The 21,262-nt window shown below is 37.3% G+C and overlaps 1 protein-coding gene across 1 annotated transcript in view; it reads left to right on the plus strand.

Annotated features, from left to right (window-relative positions):
• Nucleotides 1-16,208: 16,208 nt before the first annotated feature.
• gprin3.L (GPRIN family member 3 L homeolog) overlaps nucleotides 16,209-21,262 on the plus strand; it is a 63,432-nt gene continuing 58,378 nt past the window's right edge. The window contains exon 1 of the mRNA XM_018225956.2: nucleotides 16,209-16,497. The gene's annotated coding sequence lies outside the window, so the exon portion shown is untranslated. The remainder of the gene's footprint in view (nucleotides 16,498-21,262) is intronic.

Genomic DNA, 21,262 nt, shown 5'->3' on the forward strand with positions numbered 1-21,262 from the left:
TATTTACTTTTTCTCTGTAATAATAAAACAGACCTGTGTACTTGATCCAAACTAAGATATAATGCATCTTTATTAGAGGCAAAACAATCCTATTGGGTTTATGTAATGTTTAAATTATTTTAACTAGACTTACTGTATGGAGATCAAGATTATGGAAACATCCCTTATTTGGCAAAACCCCAGCCACTGAGCATTCTGGATAATAGATCCCATACCTGTACTGACTACAAGGAAATATTTGGCCTGTATCTCTCTCTCTCTCTCTCTCTAAATGGGGGCTGAGAAAACCAGGAGAATATGCCATTCTATGGAGAGTAGATTATTTCAGCTACTGTGACTATAATTACATAATACTGTTCGCTCTAGACCCCCTAAAGGTAGGGGATGTGATAAGGAAGTTCATGGCCAGTGAATCCTCAAAATTATGGAAGATTAGGAGAGGCTATAAACTCTGAGTCAATACTGTAATACCATCATAGAATCAAAGATAAATGTACAACTATTAAGGACAGATTTATCAAGGGTCGAATTTCGAGTTCATGGGAGTTTTTTTTAAACTTCCATAAACTCCCCATGAACTCGAAATTCAACCAAAATTCGACCAACTGCAATTTATTTAAAAATTCAGATTTTTCAAACTCGGGTAAATGGGATTGACCCACAAATTCGAATCGAATTTTAATCGATTTTCTCCAAAAGAAAATCAATTTTCAGGAAGGCTGTACAACTCCAAATTGATCCCAGGACGTCCCCCATAGGCTAATAGTCAATTTTGAATTCTTAAAGGGACAGTACATGCTAAATTTCAAAAATGGAATTAGAATTTTTTTAAAAACTTGAATCTAATTTTAACTATTTCCTAGTCAAATTTCACAAAAAACGCGAACATTTGAATTTCAAAATTGGAATTTTCACTTCGACCCTTGATAAATCTACCCCTTACTATATCTGTAGGGGAGCTGTGTATACTTTTTTCTCCTCTGTGTTGTTTCTGAGCAAGTTGGAGGCAGAGTGGGGACCCCTGTGAGCGGACAGGAAGGAAGGCCTGCAGAGGAAGAGCTGGGAGAGAAAAGCAGTAGAAAAGCATTCTCTATTTAGGGTGTGGAAGCAAAGAGAGTACTTATATAAAGTTGCTCCTGGCTGGCAGGCTGTACCTATCACAGTTATTTAAAGGTGTGTGTCCTGCAAATAAATCCATCATAAATCTAGATGTATTGTAATAGCCGAATATGGCTATATATCCAATAGACATGTCAAAAGGGAACATTTACAAACATTATACTGTAGATTAAGGAGCAGATTTACATTGGGTCGAATATCGAGGGTTAATTAAGCCTCAATATTCGACTGTCGAAGTTAAATCCTTCGACTTCGAATATCAAAGTTGAAGAATTTAGCGCTATTCGTTCAAGCGATTAAATCCTTCGAACCGAACGATTCAAAGTATTTTAATCCATCGATCGAACGATTTTTCTACGAAAAAAAGCTAGCAAAGCCTATGGGGACCTTCCCCATAAAGTCTGGATCAGAAAAGGCATTAGATGAAGGATGCAGACAGTGTTCTGGTTCTCTGCTCCATGTGAATCTGGTCCAGGCTAGTAGGAATTGTGTAATGCCTGACACATTTCACTGTATTGGCTTCTGTAGAAATGCCTCTTGTTTATCTTCTGCAGACAGATTTCCAATGTTAATAGGATATATTTTTTAACAAATGTGGCTCAGACCAATAAAAGAATGTTGTATATTGTACCTAATTGTATATTTAGGTAGGCCTCTGTGTTAGCTTGCCTAAGGATTTGTAGTAAAGGAAGCTGGCAGCTGTGTCAGAACAGCCTAGGGAGCTTCCATATGAAACTTCAACTCCTAGTTATTTCTGAAATGGATAACTGCAAATGAAAATGAAATGGATAACTGCAAAATAGTATCGCCCTGCTTGTATAGAAGCAAAGCCAGCACCCTGACTCACTAGTGATCCTTTGTTTGTCAGTGCAGCTTGCATTAAAGGGATACTGACATAAAAAAAAACAACCTTTTTTTTATATCTATCATAACATTATGTTTGAATGTTATTTATAATTTGCCTAATGCTTTTACACTACCTTTCTTAGCCCCATGTTACTCTATGAGGGGGCTGCCATATTTGAGCTTCAGTCAGTTAGCATTAAAAACTCTAACTGACAGGTAAAGAAGGGACAGTCAGGTTAGCAAAACAGTCAGGTTTAGGAACTTCAAGTAACAATTACTTACAAAAGCAGAACAATCTGCATAAAACTGTCAACATGACTTATAGGTATCTTTTAATGTAGATTAATATTTTGAAAAGAAAATGTTTAGTGTCAGTATCACTTTAAGCAGAGTGCAACATTTCTAGTAACCAATACCAAGCAATCAGCAGGTAGCATGTTGTGATCTTCTGTTTGCATGCAAATATCTGATTGGTTGCTATAAGTAGCAAGATCTGTTATTGCAGTCAAATGAAAAACAAACAGTTAATGTGAACTTTTTTCACTGTTTATTTAAGGGACTTTTACTATACCTCCATGGAGAAGTGTAAGTTTAATGCAACATGGGCACTGATCTTGGCCTGCATAAAAGCCAAGAATCAACCCCAATGCTGGAATTAGATTTCTTCTTTGCCTGCACCCAGAACTGCTGCGTTATCCCAGATGCGGCCATGCGCCATGTCTGCCTGCACCAGGCAGATGCAATAGTTCTGCGTTCAGGCAAAGGAATATATCAGCCCCCATGTGGCATTAGCTTAAAAGCACGTAAGGGTGCAAGAACATACCCCCTTTAGACATATGAATTAGTTAGTTCTTCCTGACTCATACTTATACTTTGTCATGTGAATGTTGGTAGATATAATTTAAGGCTAAAATAAAGATACATATTCTATGTGGTATTTACAAATGGGGGCTCATTTAATACTTATCAAATAAAAAAAGTCTGATTAAATGTAATATTTAGAGAATATATGTAGTTTTTTTGGGAGGGAGTTGAGGAGAGTGACAAACTATTCCAAAGAGCAATGATATATGTGGTGTTTTATGCCCTAAGGGAATATAGTGCTAGGTGGTGTTAAATTACAGTATTTATTATGGTGGATTAATTGGGGTCTGTACAAGTGATCATTAATAGCGATTACTAATACAGGTATGGGATATGTTATCGCGAAACTTGTTATCCAGAAAGCTCTGATTTACGGGAAGGCCGTCTCCCATAGACTCCATATAATCCAGATAATTCCAATTTTTAAAAATGCTTTCCTTTTTCTCTGTAATAATAAAATAGTATCTTGTACTTGACCCAAACTAAGATATGATTCATCCTTATTGGATTTACATAATGTTTAAATGATTTTCTAGTAGACTTAAGATATGAAGATCAAAATTAGAGAAAGGTCTGTTATACAGAAAACTCCAAGTTTTTCAAGAATTCTGGATAACAGGTCACATACCTCTATGCCAGAGGCATGGAAAAGAAAGGCAATTCTAACTTTGCCTTTCAATGCTGTGAGCTTGTTTATAATTTCATATTACATTTACTGTAGGCTTAACACAGTGTCTGTAAGAAATGAAATTTCTGCATTATTTGTAATTCTTTGGCTTCTAAAATTTAACCTTAAACCAGATTATACTCACAATCTCACACAATGTATATTATTTAGAAATCTGGCTGGAGAATACATGAATGGATAGAAGCATAAATAGAATATACAAGTCAATACGTATTTGCTAGAGTGCCAACATATTTACAGTACAAGTCAGTTTTTATTTTCTGAATGGGGTTTAGTTGAAGTCATTCATTAAATTATGGGGTGCAATTTAGTGCTCCTCCTATTATTCAGACAGAAAATATTTTCATATTTCCCAAAATATGCAATTTTAATTTAAAAGCAACATACTTTAAAAATTAATCACACCATCTTAGATATATTTGGAATCTACTGATATCCCACACAATACCTTCCACTATAACTCATTAGAGAGGAGGCTGTAGGTTAAGTATATTTAGTTAAGTATATATTTTCAAATAACAGGAAAATAGGGGTGCACTAAAAGTGGACAATTCCATGTTTGGCTGGTTTTTCTGTTAAAACCATTGTCAGCAGGAACAAATGAACAGTGTTTTAGCAGGTTAAAGTTCAATTTATTAATAACAGTACCTGACTCTGTGAGTGAACAGGTAAAAAACACAAAATAAAACAAAACAAAAACCTTGCAAAACTTGGGCTCTAACTAATACACAGGGTATTCTCCCTCTCTTAGGGTAGAGCAAATTGGCGCCTGTGCCTGTTAGTATATTGCGAATGTCCCTGCGAAAGGTCGCTAGCGTTAGCTACTTCTCTCTTTAGTAAATCGGCCCCCAAGCTGTTTCACGCTGATCCCAGGTCTCAACCCTCTCTGCATATAGTTCAATCTTACTCTGCGACACAGTAGCCGATCTAGCCTGCTTTTTATTCCCCAGGTGAGACTTCCTAGGGGAAGACCACAAGCACATTTATTATATATATGCATTATTTGGGGGGAACATGTTAAATTAAATGCAGCTATAAGTATGGGATCCACTATCTGTAAACCCGTTATCCAGAAAGTTCCAAATTAAAGAAAAGCCATCTCCCACAGACTCCAGTTTATCCAAATGATCTATGTTTTTAGAAATGACTTCCCTTTTCTCCGTCATACAAAAACAATACCATGTACTTTATCCAAACTAAGATACAGTTCATTCTTATTGGAATCAAAACCAACCTATTGGGTTTATTTAATGTTTATATGATTTTCTAGTTATCTTAAGGTAGGAAGATCTTACAGAAACATTTAACTGTTGCACCGTACTCTTTGAATCTTTCCTTTAACAGCTAATTATGTTATTTCATTGATGTATTTATTATATCCTATCACCTTATAGGTCTGTTGCTTCAGCATCTTTGTAAATAGTAAAGTACAACCATTTATTATTATTTTATTATTATTAACATGTATTTATATAGCGCCAACATATTGCGTAGCACTGTAAAGTAACTGTGATTATACAACTACATCACATGAATTACATACATAGAATATATGGAGTAACAAACATCACAATCAATACAGGTACAAAGAGGTGAGGAAGGCCCTATGCATAGGCATACAGTCTAAAGGGAAGGGAGTAATACACAAGGTGTGGGAGTGGGCAAGATCGAAGTAAGTGGGTGAGAAATGTGGTGTTGTATGTGGTGTTGCGTTTGGTAGTTAAGCAGAGTGAGGGTAGGCTTCTCGAAAGAAGTGCGTTTTCAGAGATTTTTTGAAAGCAGAAAGGTTGGGAGAAAGTCGGACAGATCGTGGGAGAGCGTTCCAGAGGAGGGGTGCCGCCCTTCCAAAGTCTTGAATGCGAGCATGTGAGGAGGTAATGAGAGAAGAGTTGAGTAGCAGGTCAGTAGAGGAGCGTAGTAAGCGAGTGGGTGAGTATATAGAGATGAGTTCAGAGATGTAGGGTGGAGCAGAGTTGTGAAGTGCTTTGAAAGTCAGTGTCATTAATTTGAATTTGATTCTGAAAGGTAACGGAAGCCAGTGCAGGGATTGACAGAATGGCGAGGCAGAGGATGAGCGGTTGCTGAGGTGTATGAGCCTCGCAGCAGTGTTCATTATGGACTGGAGAGGTGACAGTCTCTGGAGGGGGAGGCCAATTAAAAGAGAGTTACAGTAGTCTAGACGCGATATGATGAGAGAGTGAATAAGAATTTTGGCAGCGTCTTGGGTGATAAATGATCGTATTTTGGATATGTTCCTTAGGTGGAAGTGACATGATTTAATAAGTGACTGGATATGAGGAGTGAATGACAGGGCAGAATCTAGGATAACCCCAAGGCACCGGGCCTGGGGAGAGGGGGTGATAGTGGAATTGTTAACTATGATGGATACTTCAGGGATGCTACTGGTGTTTCTTGGAGGAAAGAGAACCATTTCAGTTTTAGAGAGGTTTAATTTAAGGTAGCGTTGCGACATCCAGGTAGAGATAGCGGACAGGCAGGAGGAGACGCGAGTTAGGAGTTCTGGGTTGAGATCAGGAGATGAGAGATAGATCTGAGTATCGTCAGCATAGAGGTGGTAGTGGAAACCATACGAGTTGATTAATTTGCCGAGGGAGGAAGTATAGAGGGAGAATATTAATGGTCCCAGGACAGAGCCTTGAGGAACTCCAACAGAAAGAGGTAGGGGAGAAGATGATACTCCATTGTAGGAGACACTGAAGGAACGATTGGTGATGTAAGAAGAGAACCAGGACAGGGCTGTGTCACGAAGGCCAAGCGACTGGAGGGACAGGAGGAGGAGAGGGTGATCTACAGTGTCAAATGCGGCTCAGAGGTCAAGCAGTATTAGTAGTGAGAAATGATTGTTGGCTTTAGCGGTTAAAAGTTCATTAGTTAGTCGAGTCAGGGCAGTTTCCGTGGAGTGTTGTGGCTTAAAACCAGATTGTAGGGGGTCCAGCAGGTTATTGTCAGAGAGGAATGAGGTAAGTCGGTTGTAGACTAGGCGCTCAAGTAGTTTAGAGATGAAAGGTAGCAGAGAGATAGGTCGGAGGTTGTCAAGATTGGAGGGATCAAGAGAGGGTTTTTTCAGAATGGGGGTGACAAGAGCATGTTTTAGTTGAGAAGGAAACAGTCCAGTTGAGAGCGAAAGATTAAATAGGTGAGTTAAGGCTTTGATTAGACAAGGATTGGTATTGCGGAGAAGTTTCGAGGGAATTGGATCAAGCGGGCAGGTGGTAAGGTGAGAAGAGGCCAGAAGCTTTGAGACTTCCTCATCAGTGACAGGGGTGAAGGAGCACAGGAGAGACTGGGCAGTGTGGAGGGAGGGTGGTGGAAGTCTGATAGCGTCAATTTTGTTTTTGAAGTGGTCAGCAATATCTTGAGCAGAGACAGATGTGCATGGAGGGGGTGGAGAAGGGGAAAGGAGAGTGTTAAAGGTGGAGAAAAGTTGTGCTGGTTTTTAAGAAAGGGAGTTAATGAGTGAAGTAAAGTATGTTTGTTTGGCTTGGAAGAGGCTGGTGTTAAAGAACAATCAAGTTGTCAGAATCAGTATACAAATTGCTGGCCATTGCACTAAGTTATATAAAAATGACATGATACCCTAAAAGATAGATATGCATAATTCAGCCTAGGATGTCACCCTACAACTGTGCAGAAGCAGAACTGGGACACCTGGTATATGCTCACTGACATAAATGTATAATCGGGTATTCAGGTTAAAGCTACCATTCAGGAATTACATGCATACAAATTATTTGATCATACCTTTTCAATGTCATAGCATTCCTTTTACAGAATACATTTGGAAAATATGTGCTTCAATCCCCTAAAGACTTTTGTCCATATTTTATACTCTAGTAAGCACTGCCTGTCACACCTGTGCCGATGGCCCCAGCTGTCAACAGCCAAGCCTGGTTCCATAAAGCCCTTATTATAACCTCAATTTACTTGTGACTTTGCCTCCCTTGCCTCTTATCTTCCAGCATGAAAGCTTTAATATCATTGGAAATTTTACTGGAAATTGAAAGTTTCTAGATTTCCACTTTGACATTATTACCTCTAACACTCATTGACTCTCTGTGTAAACACCCGTAAACCAAACATAAAAATATTTCATAGGCATGCTAGTCTATCACAGCATAGAAGACTTGTGTTTCATTAAAAACATTATTTGTTGTATAATATGGTTAGTTATATGCATAAAATATAAAGACTAATTATTCAAGGCATTCCAACACATTGTCCCTTTATTACATTTCCAGAAGAACCAGACAGATGCATGTACATAAATCTCATGTACACTGAACACCGGTCACCCTGCATATAGTAGGATTTAATGCTCCTAACCTGGCCGGCAATGCGTGTTCCCGTGTGAGGGTATCCATGATTCCTAGTTGGGGTATAATTGCTTCAGCGCCAGCAATGGGCTGCATCCTCACATCTGCAGCAATCCTGATGTCATGTGTACATACGGTAGTCTGCACCGCTTTTGGTTTTCTGCCATTGCTGCAGTGCTTAGTTGTCTTGAGCTAACTCTACTTCCTGGCGTATTATTCTGATTGGATTCTTCATTGTGACCCAGCCTGTTTTACCATTTTTTGCTTCTTTCCTGCCTGCCCTGATCTTTCTGCCTGATACCTGTGCTAAACCTTGGCTGCCTGCCCTGACTTGGATCTGTATGACTAGGAGTTCTACCTGTTCCCTGGGTACCGCCTCTCCAGCTTTTCTCCACTTCACTGCCTCCCTGTCCCCATTCCAGGTGTGCCCAGTGTTAGTGTGAGCTGCTTGAGGGTCTCTTTCTCAATCATCGCCTTGGCAAGCCTGACATAAGATGATTATCCTACTATGGGTTTTATGGTAAATGGCCAATACTTTACAATATCTGCCTAACCTTAAAACCAGCCCTGGTCACAAAACTCTGCTATTACGTGTTGACAACAAGGAATTAGGAAATAGCTACATGGATCCAGGTCTTCCTGACCAAAAGTTGCATTTATAATAGAAGCCATATCTATAATAGAAATCAAGGGGCATTCACCACTATTGACTGATAATTTGTGAAATATTTTCAGAATTTGTCAAAACAGCACTCTCAGTACTAAATAATTGCCACACCCCATGTGCTAAAGCATCAGGCTAGGCAAAACCTCCAACTATCCCAGGACTATTTATTTTGACATTTGGTTATATTTCACTATGCCCAACCTTGTCTGCTGCCCCCCCCCAATCATGTATGTACTTGAATTCTGGTATGAGACTTCAGGTGATGTTTGAACACAAAAACATGAATTTTGACAGAGCCAGTCTTTATCACAGTAGTACTTACCAAATTTTTCAGGGAAATCCATATTTAAAACCTCAGAATCTGAGGAATTGCCTCTTTTATTTACACTAACAATGACACTTTCTAATGTCACACAGGGCCACTCAACAGGCCGTTACAGGACAGATCAATCTGTTGGTCATAGAAACCCAAATAGACTGCCTCTCCCCACAGCAGCAATTAGACCTTCCAGGAACCTGGAAATGCACTGTGCAATAGAGAAGTTCATCCATAGAAAACTGGAAGACAAAATTCAGAGAGATTAAAATGCATGGCCCAATATGTAATACAGATATTGTCAGATTTAAATGAGGCCAGGGGTGCCTCATAAACAGTGTGCACACATCAAAATACTTATCTACAAGTCATTATCTCCAAAGTAATCAAGCTTCCACTTTATATATTGGGACCAGCAACCTGCAATATAATTGTTATATGTAATAACACAATTCTCTCTGTAATACAGTCTATTACTGGCTTTTCTATATTCAGTTCACTCTGTGATATATATATATATATATATATTAGGCACCAAAAATACCGTGCTTTTATGTTTACCCTTGCACAGCATTTATTGGAAAAACTCCAAATATGGAAGAATTCTTTCTTCTTGTTTATAATGGATGTTGTCTTGTAGTATACCAATATTCAACTTGAGTCAGCATTATTGTAGCTATAGAAATAAGTCAAATCAACTGGACTTGCTGTGTTTTTTCCATAAAAACATTCCACCAGTCATCCAACTGGCTCTCTCAATTCAGAATAACTTGTAAATCTTCCTTCGAGAATATATATCCTCTGGAATGTTGCTCCAATTAGCAATGGCTTAAGGAAAAAACACAGCAAGTCCAGTTGATCTGACTTATTTCTATAGATAAACCATGACCTGGATGAATAAGAATCTTCACCAACAAGTCAGCATTATTGGATTTGGAATACACTGTGATATATTTTTACTTATACACTTCTACGGGTTAGCAGAACACTCATTGTGTGGTATAAGGTTCCTGCTAAGGAAACCCCATGGCCCTATTACATTCAATCATAATAGACTAACATCATATTCATAATAAATCATAGCAACCTGTTTAAATTTAGCTCTGTAACTTGGTTTTTGTAATGCATTTGATAGGGATCAATAGTTAGAGAATATTGTGCAGCAGAAACAAATATATGCATACCATTACCCATTCTGGGTATTGTGTAAATTCTTATGCAGTCATTGTTCAATACCAAAAGGCTCTGCATGTTTTGAATGCATCTTAATTGACTTTTTAAAAGTTACTATTTTATATTCATGTATTAAAATTTTCTGTTAAGGCTATGGTATGATGCAAATCCACTAAATAATGAGGTTCTATGAGACACTGCAATACTCAAACTAGGTCAGATTTGCATATTAAAACTTGAAAATGTCCCTCTTACTTCTCAGTGATATGGGGAAGGAATGTGGAAGGTTATATTATAATATTTTTATAAATTTAATTGAAATCTGTTTTTCCAGACAAAATTAATTCACCAACGTGAAGGGAATCTAAACTCATACATTTCCTTTATTTCGCTATCTCTAATGCAGACATTTTGTTAAAGAAAAAGGGGTGTGTAAAGTTTTCAATAGTTAGCAACAGTTAGCTTTACTAGTCTAGTGTAATTAAAGTAATGACACCTTTGAAAAATTGGTTAGTGCTTTTTCAAACTCCATATGTAAGTAGAAGACTGTAGAAAATATATGTGCAACTATCAAAAGCCCTCCTTATATACATAAGCTACTGTAATTTAGTAAGATCAAGTTAGAACTTACTCAGGGCCAAGTTAAAAACTTGTTTTATTATACATATATAACCACACTTTCTCATTGTTTGAGCGCCTATCACCAGTTAAAGAAGTCTTTGAATCTGGGGTGGCTTGACAATTATCTGTATTTTCCTACTACTAATCTGACATTTATCTAAAGTGTTCTGAACATAATAGTTTACATTTTGAAGAAAACAAATCTTCCTTTTGGTTTACACCTCAATACCCAGAATGAGATGCTCCAGGCTTTGATACATAGGAATGGAGTTTTCTAGTATAATGGGTTGTGGGTCAGCCAAAAGCAAGGAAAGGGTCAGCTTATAATACAGGCATTATGACATTAAGACTCACTAGGGGATAGGGGAGGGTGACGGTGTTAGATAAATTAACATTTAGGTGGTTATTTACTAAAATCCAAATGTATTTTATTATTTTAATAAAAAAAAAGCTTGAGCAAACTCCCATGGCCAATTTTACCTTATTTATTACTAAAATAATTCAAAGAAATCTGATCGGGAAAAACACGATAAAATTGAGCAAAAAACCCAAATCGCTCAATTTTTTTCTGGTTATTGACCGAAAAACCCAAATTTATCTGATTTTCGGGCTAAACCTAGTGCAAACTATGATATCTTCAAATTGGGATAGGTACATCTCCCACTGACTTATATATGACCTTGACAAGTCTGAGATGGCGAATTTTCGGATTCAAATTTTGCTCCACAAAGTTTTTGCCCCAAAGCCAGACCAGAAAAATTAGAGTTTAGTAAATAACCTCCTTACAGTTAACTAATATTCTCATATAGTCATCTTCTTTGATGCTTATCTAGATCTCACCTACTTGAATATTGTTTTGGGAATCAATATTTTTACATATTCCCTTGCTTGATCTGACTCGTACAATAGTTTATGACAGTGGAATAAGGTTCCAATTATTAAAATGTCTTCAGTCTGAAGAGAGAAAATGTAATCACGGCTGATGACCTTACTGATAATTGTAATTCTTTCATACAACTTCCAAAAATTAATTGATTCATGTTCTGGTTATGATAAAGATGCTGTGTACAACATGCAGTGAAGGACTTTTGAACATTTCTATGCTCTTCAGATAAACAAAATGCCTAAATGACACTAAACTTAAGAAAAGCTTGTACTTTCTGCAAGCCAGATTAACACTACTGGGACCCTTAACTGGATAGTGCTTTGGGGTCCCATCTTCTTCACACACCAATTTTCAAAAATGTTCACAATGCGCTCAGTAAAAAATGTCCCTTTGCATGTGAACTACCCTACAGTTGAACAAAAAATAGATGCTTTAAAGTTAAACCTCCTGTTCAATTGAAAATAAATCCTACACAAAGAGACGGTTGTTGCCCAGCTCATTGTGAGGAGAACCAGATCAAGCAATGTTAGCGCTTTCATTTGTGGATAATGTGTAGCCACTAAACACAGCCTCTCCAAGGGACTCCCAGCTCTACCATTTTTTTGCCCTTGTATCAGCCAAGTCCTAGAGGGTACCTCGTTCTCCTAACAGGTTCTCCTGTCTTCAGGAAAATTTGCCATATCAATGAAGTGTCTTTATTGTCATTGACCCGGATGATTACTATTATTCATAGTTTATTCATAATTATTCATAGTCACAGGCTGGAATTCAGTGCTCTAAAGATGGCTGGCCTTAAGTGTATAAGAGTTTGAGAAGAGTTTGAGTTTGTATGCAACAATGTCATCACTACATAGCTATAAAAGAATAAACAGTTTATGAAGGCATACTGACATTGAGGGCATTCATATACTCTCCAGTAAATCATGTATTTTTGTGTTTTTAAATAAAACACAATAAAACAAAACATTTAGCCATCACTTATATTTTAGAACTGAATGGGCAATGCAAACAGGCCTAAAGCTTGCTCCTTAGCATTTATTGGTCTGCTGTTGAAAGCTAATATCTGAATGGTTGCCATGGTTTACTATAGCTGGTAAACTTGGTGTTTTTTTTATTACAAAATGTTAAAGCTCCCTGAAGTCCTTTGTTATCAATACAAAATATAATTAGCTTTGTTCTGTTGCTCAGCATGACATTCCTTTTGAATACAACTGTAGGCAGACATAGCTATACCTTTATATCATTACTCACTCATAAACTTTAAAGGGTATATCTTGGTGATTGGCAGATATAAAGACCCACCATGTAATCCCTACTGTTACACTTTTAACTGCAAACGTGAGAATGATAAAAGGAAATGCACATCTCTGCATTAATGGACCCTACTGTGTCTGGCTTTACTGGCATTCCTAACAAAATCCAATATTGTTAGCTCTTGCGTACAACTGTGATGGGTTAGATAATTTCTGTTATATACAGTAGATGCTAAACCTTTATATTGGTGAAGGAAGTTCAGACATTTCTAACTGTATTCATTTTTAGGGTTTAATTCTCCTTTTACTATTGCTTTGCCCAGTGTCAGACTGGCCCACCGGGATACCAGGAAAACTCCCGGTGGGCACAGGTGTCAGTGGGCCCTTCTGATGTTAAACATTTGGCCTATTTCATGGCCATTTCCTATTTCTATTAGAACAAAAAGGCTAAATGGATGGAATAATAGATTAAAATATGTAGAGAAAAGAGACTAGGAGAATAGAGGTTGTGTAAGGAGAGGAAGAATAATAATACTGAGAGTGGGACCCTGATCTAAGGTTTTTGTTAGGCCCCTGGTCTAAAGATTTTGTTAGGCCCCTGGTCTAAGGTTTTTGGGTAGGCCCCTTGTGTCCCAGTCCGACACTGGCTTCGCCATCAGTCGTTCAATTACTTGGGAAGAATCTTAGCCTATACTGTGACTAACTAGGATAAATTGCAGGTTCACCTAGTCTGCAAAACTTTGGTATTCCTTTAATACAAAATGTTTTGTAAATAATACTGTAGTCTCTCCAGTTACTTTATTGCACTGTTATGTCCAACAGTAGAGCTATTTATTGTCTCAAACTGATTGAGATCCGTTTGTTAGCAAGTTCCTGAGCTGCAACTGTATCTTCTGTCACATATCCCCTTTTAAGATGAATGATCTGGTCATCAAAATTCCACTTTTATTAACTTCTATGATATATTGCCACTGCAATGTCTTGATGGATGTCGTAAATCTCTTTCTGTTTGGGGGTGGATGTTTTGTACGCAAAATACAGTTTATTTTTTTTACAGTTATTGTACCTCGATCATGATTCACTTTTTTGTTGCTACTGAAATGTGTTTAGTACAGGTATGGGATCCGTTATTCGGAAACCTGTTATCCAGAAAGTTCCGAATTACGGAAAGGCCATCTCCCATAGACTCCGTTGTAATCAAATAATCCACATTTTTAAAAATTATTTCCTTTTTCTCTGTAATAATAAAACAGTACCTTGTACAGTACTTGAACCAAACTAAGATAAAATGAATCCTTATTGGAAGCATGATTTTCTAGTAGACTTAAGGTATGAAGTTCCAAATTACAGAAAGACCCGTTATCCAGAAAACCCCAGGTCCCGAGCATTCTGAAAATACATGTTAATAATTATAATGTTGTTGTATTGTATGCAATTCTTTTGCACTGGAAAGAAAACTTTAGGGAGTTGTTCTACTAATGTGATGCATTGGGTTTTCTGTTTCTGTGCATTTTTTAATGGCTAAATTATATCATTTTTCCTGGAGGTAACCCTACTTGTTTCTTTAAGGTTGTTATAACACAGTAGCAGAACTAGGGGATGAAACAACAAGGATGTGGCCAGTTCGTCTATGAAGAGTTGGGTCTTATTTGAGACTCCGGGTTTAATATAATAAAGAGAAGCAAATTATGCATCAGGTCTAGTAACCCATCATCAACCAATCAGCAGATAAGATGGAGAGGCTTAGCTTAATAGATAGTAGACATGGTGCAAACATTTTGACTTTTGTCATATTACTCTCATTGAAACTGCTCTAAATAACTAACACCTTCATAGAAGTTAGGGTTGAGAGTGAGAAGACAGTAATTGTACATTCACTTAATATTACCACTGGAATTTGTAAGAAACAACCTTTTTGTTTTAATTGTTAAGGCAATGGCAGACTGGGGATTTTGATTGCTGCTATTTGTCCATGCCTCCCATTTGAATAAATAGGAATCCCTGTAAATCCCCTTGAGCATGAAATGTATGTCCAAATATGTGCATTGCTGAAGTTTCAGTCACATTATTCCATGTACTACTGGTATAGGACCTGTTTTCCAGAATGTTTGGGACCTGGGGTATTCCAAGGAAGTGATCTTTCTGTAATTGGGATCACCATACCTTTAATTTACTAAGAAATAATTTTAATATTAATTAAACCCAATAGGATTGTTTTGCCTCTAGTAAGGATTAATTATGTAAGGATCAAGTACAAGGTACTGTTTTAATATTACTATAAAAAAGGAAACCATTTTTAAAATTTTTAATTTATTTGATTAAAATGGAATCTATGGGAGATGGCCTTCCCATAACTCGGAGCTTCCTGGATAACTCGTTTCCTGATAACAGATCCTATACCTGTATAGCCCTAACTGAAAGAGAAGCTTCAGATGTCTTCCCATTGAATATTTAAGTCCTTCGGGTTGCCTGAGCAGATAATTACCACCCGAAAATGTATCAGGTAGCAGTAGTATGACAAATCACCATGTGTGATAACAGCATGATAATCCAGTCATTTCAATATGATACAGTTTCTATGAATGTCGCACTGAAAATTCAGACTATTACGTCCCCAATGCTTTCAGAAAGAAATGAGAAATGATTTTGTTACCTGCACATCAATATGTGTATTATGAATAAAGGAATGATTTGTAATTACCCCTTATACTGTACCATCCTTTTCTGTACATATTCACAACTGATTGGAAAAAAATCATACTAATATGAGGCTCTGGTGGGACTTGCAGAATTGATTAAGCCTGCTTAACAAATCAGCACATTTTTAAGTGATTCGTTTGCATCTGAGCCAATTCTTTTTTGTATCATATAATGAGGACAGTGTCCTCCCCAGTTGTGCATCAGGTATATACGTATATTCCCAGTCCAGGCTGTAATCACCGGTGACAATAGCTAGAAAGGCACAGAGTAGGGAAAGCTGCAGAATGGAAAAAAAATCTGCAGTTATCAAATTAAAAAAAAAGACAGCAAAGTAGATGATCCAATTTGTAAAGTCTATTCAATTTAAAAATAAAGCAGCGATAATGCCATATTTGCATTCTGGAATGTATTTATAGGAAATCTTGTATTATTATTATTTTTATTATTAATATGAATAATAATAATAGATGGTAATAGATGGTAGTAGATGGTGACCCTTTTTCAGATAATCAGTTTCCTTTTCTTCCCATCTCAGACAGCCTCACACATTGAGCTGCAGATTTAAATCACTAATTGTGCCTGTCATTATATGGAAAAGCCTGCCATTGTTGGTGCATTAAAATGAACTGTGAAAATGGTTTATGATCCACTCCCAGTCTTGCAGTTGCCCTGCTGAGTGACAGGCAGCATCACCGGAGGCGTGCCAGAACTGGGAGCCGGAACGCTTCCCTGTGGAGCTGCTGTGCTGCTGTGCAAAGCTCCTGGAAAAATAACCAGAGATTCTTGTATATGCAGAGCATAGAAACAGGCAAGCCGTGCTCACTGATCATAACAGCTCTCATCATTCATAGGGAACTAGATAACACAGACTGTGCCTCCCATCCCTGGGCTGAAGGTCTTAGGATATCTGGGTGTTAGGATATCTGGGCATCTCTCTGACTATTGGATTTACAGTAACAACCTAGTTCCATATGAGGAATTTTCAGACAAGGTCAATTTCAGCCTTTCGCTTGGCAGGTTCCGACTGAAGGTAAGCCACTGCACCCTAACAGATGTGTATTGGATTATAAGTATTGAGACTTGACTGCTCTAAAACCATGAAGGCAAGTTGCTTTAGAGACATTGAGTTGAGTTTTAGAAAGATGCAAGCAACATCATTTGCACAGAATATTGTTTGTATTGTATCAATTCATGGAAAAGGCAGAGGCAAAATCCTCTAGACTGGCCACTATTGCTATATGCTTTTCTTGGGTTGGAAAGATAGCCAAGATGAGAATAATAGAAAATTGGTGTGATGATGATATTTTATTAATGTGCATCATGTGTATAGCTTAAATGGAAATATAAATCCTAATGGGTCATTGGGGGGGCATTCACTAAGGGTGGCATCTTGCTAACGTGTGCACATTTTTTCTGCACAAGAGTTACATAAAAATGAAAGATGAATATGGTTACATGTAACATTTTTGTAAATGGCACTTTAACCTCGGAGGTCATCAAAACTGCAAGCTAGGCCACCTACTTGCCATCTCCCGTGATGTAGGCAAGGATAGGAATCAGTTTCCCCCTGCATCCCTTCCCAGTCAATCTTACATTTAAAAAATAGGGGGGGAAATATGCTGATATGTATGTTATAAAACCAGGGAAGATTTCTCTAAAATTGGTTTATTATCCACTGTGGTGCTTTAATAAATGAGTCCCACGTTGCCTTTTGCCTGATAATAAATAGAGCTAAGGACATAGTGCTTAGGGAAGGTTTAACAGGAGGTGAAATCCTTAGCATCAATCAGTCCTTATTATATGTTTACTAGTGAAAGCAGCCTTTTCCTCAGTGGAATTGATTGACACTTACAGAATACATACATGCTCCTGTTGCCTGGCTTGGGATGCAGACAGCTCTCAGGGACTGTGCTGGATACAGCTGCTCTACTTAGCAGAATAACTATTTGTTTGGTTTCATAAGCACACTGACATATTCTCTAAGATATGGGTGGCTTAGGGTGTCACCGGGTGTCACAGAGGGAGGGGGGATTAAAATGTCCACGAGGAAGTTCCCTGCAGGGTTTTTGTGATAGACATATTTTTATAGCCTTCCTCATTTGTTACAAACAGTGATTGCAGTTTAACTTTGGAATCCAATTTTTTTTTGCCATTAAAATCTTACATAAAGGATGCAGCCACTATACAGCTCTACAGTTATTGCTGAACTACAACCCTTCGCAAGCTTTATCTATCCAGGCATGCTGAGAGTTCTACTTTAGTTTAGATTATTTATATAGTGTAACATTCACTTTTTTGGTTGTGCCTGGGTCAAGAGCTGGCCTTATGTTCTGTATCATTCTAATCTGTATATCATTAAGATTAATTATTATCCATTAGTCATTGAAAACAACACAATGAGATGTACAGCCAGTGGATTTTTTTGTGGGGGGAGGGGGGCAGACTAAGCAAACAGAAAACCTGCAGCAGAATATTAAATATTGTACAGGTGGCTGTTTTGCCTTGCCCTTTCACAAAGACAATGTCTGCTTCAATTCAGTTCCACGCATTAACTAAATGGTGAGAAGCAATTTAAGTGAAGGGAAGTCATTTTTTATCTCTTACAAAACAAAAATAAGATGTTAAAACATTATGTAGCTATACATTTATTATTTTGGTAGTACTGTGTGTCATTATTATTATTATTGTTGGTATTTGCTATGCTGTATTTGTGTGATGGGAGATATTTGTTTGACTTATTTATAACAATGGGCAAGAAAAATAATAATAGATCATTTATTAGCAAGTTATAGATGAATGCTGATAACAGATATTGTTTGACCAATGGTTAATCAAATGTTGCTTCACTCACTTGCTTAACTCCCAGCATTCTCTGACATAGTATTGAGGGATAAAGTATGATGGAAATTTTAATCCAGCAACATTTGAGATCCATAAAACTGCTGAAATTTACCTTATCCCCAGGATACTCTCTAGGATCAGTGTTCCACTTATTGCAAGAGGACCCTCCAATAAATCCTGTAATCTATGTACACCCAACTCCTGTTCTTTGTTTATGTGATTACCACTCAAGGCTTTAAACACATTTTATTTTTACACCAAAGCTCTAAGGCCTACTTTGGACTCTGAAATTTTAAGGGAGTTATTTATAAAAGGTCTAGTTGTGTTTTTCTTGAAAAATTCGAGTTTTTCAAGGGTAACTTCAATAAAAAGAATTATTCGCGATTTTTTATGCCCGACGCTGCAAAAAACTTGAATCGGAAAATATTCCAACTAAAACCCGTTGAGGTCATTTTTCAGTTGTTTGTGCTGGAAACTTGATGTATCCAGGTTTTTTTTTTGCCGATAGCTTGATCAATTTATGTATTCAAGTTTCCCCCTGATTCACGTTCAGGTTTTTTCCTAAATAAGCAAGCATTCTAGCTGTGAGTGTATTCAAGGTAGAAAAAACCTAACAAATAACCCCCTAAATGTCAAAATATTGACAAGCTTCCCCCAGAATTTCAATCTCCATTCTTCACCAATTTCAGTATTTTGATGTCACAATGAGCAAAATGTCATAATCAATATGTGTGTATAAACAGTCCTCCAGAAGTGGACTTAATCATGATGATTTAGCACTGATAGGCGGAATCCTGACTGGAGAATACTCTTGAATATGCAAGTATAATTCACCATCACCCTATAGTAGCCAGTAAAAGTACATTCTTGAATATGCAACTGTATTTTTCCATCACCCAATAGCAGCCAGTTAAAGCAGGGATGCCTGCTGGCAGCATGCTTAATCCGCCACCTTGTGTAGAGCACCAACAGACCCTGGCTGCAAGTGTTTTTTAAAGGAACTTTAATAGGTATGCTTTTGCAACCCTAAATGTTCTTGCACTTGCATCCAGGTTTCATTAAAGACCCCAGTATGTCTCATATTCACAACCTACACCCCATATTTCCCCCCAAATATGTGAAGAATGGACACATTTTGTAAACTTGTAATCATCATCATCAACCAAGTCTCCACTATTTTGAACAAAGGATTAGAAACCCAATAACAATTTTGCTGCAAATTATGGCAAGTACTTTTCCAAAAGAGTGGACATTAAGAAAATAATTATAATTTCCTTTTCTCTTTAAAAATAAAACAATAATGCATACTTCATGAAAAACAATATCCTGTTGCGTTTATTTAATGTGTAAATATTTGTTAGTAGATTTTAGGTATAGTGATGTTCATTTGCTCCCAAATATAGGACTAAATTAACATCTTCTCTTCTTCACCATGCTCACTCAGTAAACTTCTCTGCGATGCAGGGTACTCCATTTTTATGCACACTGGTATATTGTTCACTGGGAAGCACACTGTAAGTGCTATTCTATCCAGGCAGAGAACAGGCTGCAGGTCACTCCAGAGAAACAGGGAAATTAGTTTTAATATAGTGAACAAGGGGCTCCAATATTTCCGCAATGGGAATGTCCTAATCATAAGCCCAACTAAACTTTAGTAAGTGATCCATAAGTACCCTTTTTATATGCAATTAAATAAAAAAACATAATTATACATACATAATATATGTATATTTGTGCATTATATATATGTATATATTTGGATAGAGTTGCTATTTTGATTAACACTGGCAAGATATGTTCTTAGACAGAATCAAAATTATTTTCCTTGATATGACCTGTGGAGCTGCTGTTTTTTTTAACTAAGTGGCCAGGGATGTCCACATGGAGGCCCTTGGGTGGTTTTATGGCTCCCAGCAATACCAAAAGCCCCATACATTTTCATTATTTTAATGAACTGATCACAGAGAAAAGGTATACAAGATAATTGTCTCACAACAAGAAATACATTGGACAGTGGTGCTGTAGAGGATACATTAGACTGGGAAGGCAACATGACATCTCTCTTGTAAATGTCAGTTTAAAGAAAGAAGTGGTGAGTATATAAAAGCCAATTATGCTTTCTGTCTACTTAGGAGAACATTTGTGGAATATAATTTAAACAGTCGTTATATTCTTTTAAAAAAGGAACAAAAGCCTGAGGGCCTGTAGACAATGAATCTAGGGAAGGCAGAAAACTGTTCTCATAAGAATATAAAACCAGATTAGTGCATAGTATCTGTATCATTTCTCAGAATAGGAAGAACCTGAATAAATTCCACTGGCACTTTTTATTCCTCTCTATAAAATCTGCTCTCACAAGAACAATCTGTAAGGTTGAACAGACCTGCATCAAACAGCATACATTCAATTCAGTCAGCTCCTAAATTTCCTTGGCACATCACTCACCAAATCATAAGGGTGTCTTGCTCTGAGAGGCATTAACTGGCAGCCTGTCATTTTATTCTTCTTCAAGACTTACAGGTTTTAGGATACAGGATACAGGTGAACAGGTAGTTCTACATGATGTTTCTTTCTCCATTAGTAAAATATTGATTTGTCATCAGGCCTTCCTTCTGGCTGTGTAGCTTCTTTAGGTTTGAAAGATTATGAACTTCACAATGCTGTTGGTCAGGGCATCAAACACTGTTGTGGCTTTTTCTCACTGAAAAGGACACTTTCAACCCCCTTTCTCAAGGTTAACTTTATGACAGATATTTTGCCAGGGTACAGCTTGCAGATGCTGCCTTTATTTTATTTGTGCTTCAGGCTACCTCCCAGCATCCCCTTCAGTTCTGGGGTAGGTAAGAGAATCCTTATAGCAGGAATTCTGTTTTTTTGCACACATAATGAAACTGTAAGTAGGGAAGATCTGGCTGACCGCATTAAAATCCTATTTTTGCTTATTATAATTTGCT

This window comes from Xenopus laevis, chromosome 1L (genome assembly GCF_017654675.1).
Source record: "Xenopus laevis strain J_2021 chromosome 1L, Xenopus_laevis_v10.1, whole genome shotgun sequence".
NCBI classification, from domain to species: domain Eukaryota; kingdom Metazoa; phylum Chordata; class Amphibia; order Anura; family Pipidae; genus Xenopus; species Xenopus laevis.